The sequence below is a fragment of the Schistocerca nitens genome, chromosome 2 (genome assembly GCF_023898315.1).
Source record: "Schistocerca nitens isolate TAMUIC-IGC-003100 chromosome 2, iqSchNite1.1, whole genome shotgun sequence".
NCBI classification, from domain to species: Eukaryota; Metazoa; Arthropoda; class Insecta; order Orthoptera; family Acrididae; genus Schistocerca; species Schistocerca nitens.
The window spans coordinates 534,919,071-534,923,246 of record NC_064615.1 but is presented as its reverse complement, the minus strand read 5'-3'; the positions used below and the strand labels follow the sequence as shown (position 1 = coordinate 534,923,246).

The 4,176-nt window shown below is 45.3% G+C and overlaps 1 pseudogene; it reads right to left on the bottom strand.

The window, feature by feature from the left end:
• Positions 1-3,656: 3,656 nt before the first annotated feature.
• LOC126238542 (5S ribosomal RNA) lies at positions 3,657-3,774 on the bottom strand (annotated as a pseudogene).
• Between the last annotated feature and the right edge of the window lie 402 nt (positions 3,775-4,176).

The window sequence follows — 4,176 nt, the reverse complement described above, 5'->3', positions numbered from 1 at the left end:
CGATCGTTTTCTTTATCCTTTGAACAGTGTGGATAGGTTAAATATTGTTTATTAATTTTTAAATATTTACGTAATTCTAACATTCACTTCCGATAAACCACCTCCGTTAGGTATATCACGGTCCACACAACTTAATTCCTTTCAGAGGGTAACACTGCTCTGCTTCTTTATTCTGCAATTGCTTTAATAAAAATGATTTCATTTATACGAACTACCTCCAGCTTTGAGGTTATCGTATAACAGTGGCAGACGATAGAGTTATAAGATGACCTTGATCTCAGGCGGTTTCTTGGTGTCAGGTCCTAGTGTATGGGAAGGTTTGGGTTTGCCACTATTTTACTATACTCTCTAGATAGTAGCTGATTTCTTATGATTTCAGATGGTGCTATGTCAGACAGTATAGGTAGCCAATCTATAGGTGTAGGTCTAAACACCCCGATATTATTCTCATTGTTCCCCTTAGCAGGATATCGATTTTCGATATATGCACACTTCTGGGCCATACAGGTGCACAATACTCGGCCACGCTGTATATCAGTGCCAAGGCTGAAGTTCTCAAGGTATTTTCATCATATCCCCAGGTGTTTCCGATGAGTTTGGCAAGAATGGTGTTTCTAGTTCTCAGTTTTTGTTTTGTATCCTCTAGGTGGGTTCTGTACGTTAGGGACCGGACGAGCTTTACTCCAAGGTACCGAGGATCATCTTCTTGTTTAATGGTCTGATTATTCATGCAGATTTTCAGCTTTCTCTTTACTTCTCTGGCGCTGAGATGCATGTTTACACTTACTGTCATGTCTGGATTCGGTTGTAGATTACATTTGGTGTAGTACAGGTGCAACAGGTTTTGTCTTCGTTCGATTTCTGCTATATTTTGTGAAAAGATTTGCTTTGATAAGCTATTTGCCATATCGTCCACGTATATAAACTTAAGGGACGTTGTTTCTGGGGTCTCCGCAGTGTACAAGTTAAACAATAAGGGGGCCAATACCGAGCCCTATGGGGGTCTGTTGTTGAGCGCTCTCTTCTGCTGGTTTTGCCATTAAGAGTTGCTCTAATTTTTCTTCTAGTTAAAATGTTCTTCATAAGTTTAGAGGTCTGGCTGCTCTGAGTTTTTTCTATTGGTTTATAAAGTGGGCCATCTCCCCACACTGTATCATATGCTGAGGACAACGCCAGTTTTCTCCTTATCGATAAAGGTTGTGAGGGCAAGGACTTGATCACAATAAACCTTTTTAGGCCTAAACCTGCTTGCTCCGTTGGTAGGGAAGGTTCTATATATGGTGAGAGTCTGGTCATCAAAATTCTCTGAAATAATTTATACACAACGCATAAATTGGTCTAAAATGTTTGGGGGTTACACCCCAGGCTTCCCTGGTTTCAGGACAGCGACTGCCTTGGATCCTTTGTTCTGCTTGATGCAGTCAGAGAAGAGTTTTGCTTGTCAGTTTCTTCCTACTGGTTCTAGATTTTTAAGGAATTCTGGTAGAATTCCATCTACTCCTGCTGCTTTGCCTGCCTCCACTCCCGTCAGTGCGTTATTGATCTCTTAAACCCCTACATCTTTTATCAGTGTTTTCATATTTGTTCTTTATTACCTCTTTTGTCATATGATCGAATTCTTTTCAGATGTTCTCAGATGGATTTTCGAGCTTTGTTTTATGTGCAACGCTATCTGGGTGGTGTCATTCTCGCGTGTGGTCTGTATAGGGTTGTAGCTCTTCCTAATCTTCTTAGCAGACTCCAGCCCTTGCGGCTAAAATGGGTGAAATCCATGCTGTCCATCGTTTCCATCCATCTAAACCTGCGTACTTCGTTAATTGTTTGAACCAATTGTTACGCAACCTCATTGTTTTCCATCTCCTGGTATTCTTCCAATAATGATTCACACTCTCTCTGCAGCACGGAGTATATTCTTTCCTCGTACCGCTTTGAATACTTTTCAGTGCAGATTTATATATCAGAGCAGTGAACCGCTCATAGTTCTCTGGTAGTGGAGGAATACGGTTCACTGTTCTCTCTGTGAGAATCCGAAATGTCTCCCAGTCAGTTTGTTTTAGATTCCACGGTGGGACTGGAGGACTCTGTATGACAGGAATTGACGGTCCCACTTCGACGATCACAGGTCGATGTTGGTTTCTAGGCAACTTCAGTAATACCCTTCTTTCCGCTTGAAGCACGTCTCCTGTTGCTCCCCGTGTAACAAAGGTTAAGTCATGTGTTGTTTGTGATCCCCATGCTCCTGACGAAAGGGTTGCTCAATCTTTCGGATCGTACAGGAGGTGGAGATCTCTCCCCTCAGCCCAGTTACTCAGTCTTTCACCTTCTGTTCAAATGGTTCAAATGGCTCTGAGCACTATGGGACTTAACATCTGTGGTCATTAGTCCCCTAGAACTTAGAACTACTTAAACCTAACTAACCTAAGGACATCACACACATCCATGCCCGAGGCAGGATTCGAACCTGCGACCGTAGCGGTCGCGCGGCTCCGGACTGAGCGCCTAGAACCGCTAGACCACCGCGGCCGGCTCACCTTCTGTATTGCATTCTGGATAACCCCATGTAGTGTGATGCAATCTGAAGTCGCCAGCGTACACAGCTCGGTATTCGGCCAAAGTTCAGATCAAGATTTGTACACATTGTAAAGAGTTAGTTCTTTCACTTTGTTTCTTATGGCATGTTCCGGTTGTTCTAGGTCTGTATTCACATTTCCTGTAAGATTTTGTTGGACCAGGGTTGCTAGGCCATGTCTGTCATGTCCCTTATATTCAACCAAAGTAAAATCAGGGATTTTTTGGTTTAGAAATGGTTTCCTTTGCCAGATGGGTGTCTTGTAATAATACTACATTTACTCCTTCCCTTAATAAGATTTTTTCCAGGATTTCTCCTTTCGTCTTCGTATATACTTCTATATTGAGATGGCATATACATAATCTCTTAAGGTCCCACTTGTTTCCGCCGGGGCTGGCTCTCTTCGTTCGCCTTTGCTTAGATCGGGAGGCACTACTGCGTTCGGTCGCCGTTTTTGTGTAGATTCTTCGCCGCTGAGTCATAATGCAGCTTTGGCCAGGATGAACCATCGGGGAGGTGATCTACACTTCGCACCCCAATATTGAGGTTTCCCTCAAGCATAGAGAATTGTGCCCAAACGGCGCATATCGATCAGACGGCAGTCATATATCAAAACTCTCCTGTGTTATGAGAAAACTTCCACTTCAGCTTTGAGGTCGTGACGTCACTCTCTAATATACCAATCACGCGTTTCTACGCCTATGGCACTAACTTCGCAGTTAACGTTTCGAGAGAGAGCTCACGAGGCTAGCACATTATTTTCTGCAGCCCGGGTCTTCTAGAGTGCCCAACGGCTATCCAGGAAGGCAGTCCGCAGAACATGAAGAATTGGCCCGTGCCAGCTGCTCATGGCGCCTCCCTGCCCCGGGCGGACACCAGCCTAGCACTCCGTCATCAGGCCACAAGTGGCCCATCGGGACCATCCGACCGCCGTCTCATCGTCAGATGAGGATGCGGATAGGCGGGGCGTGTGGTCAGCACACCACGCTCTCCCGGTCGTTACGATGGTTTTCTTTGACCGGAGCCGCTACTATTCGGTCGAGTAGCTCCTCAATTAGCATCACGAGGCTGAGTGCACCCCGAAAAATGGCAACAGCACATGGTCGCCTGGATGGTCACCCATCCAAGTGCCAGCCACGCCCGACAACGTTTAACTTCGGTGATCTGACGGGAACGGGTGTATCCACAGCGGCCAGGCCGTTGCCCTGGACACTAGGCTAGGCGAGGTTGTAAAACTGAACTATGATTTGCTACCGCCTGGGACGGCTCGGCAGCCCCAGTTGTGCGAAGCCCTCCTGCTCCTGAGCCTTCGGTGTCCCCCTCCCCTCCCCCCCCCCCCCTCCTCCCAGGAAAGTGCTGTTTTCCTGTAGAATTCTTTGTTAGCTCCAATGCACAATGTCTTCTCATGCTTACAAAAACTATTCAGAAACTAGTGTGGCCACCACTGTGTTATAATAAAAAGGAAATGAAGCTACATAGAGAACCATGCTACTACTCACTGTGATCTAAGGTCTTCAATTATAACATTCTCAATGCAATCAGTAGCATTATCGTCATCTAAATTATACAACCAATCTCAGATTAACTGGAAAAGGTTTGCAATACTG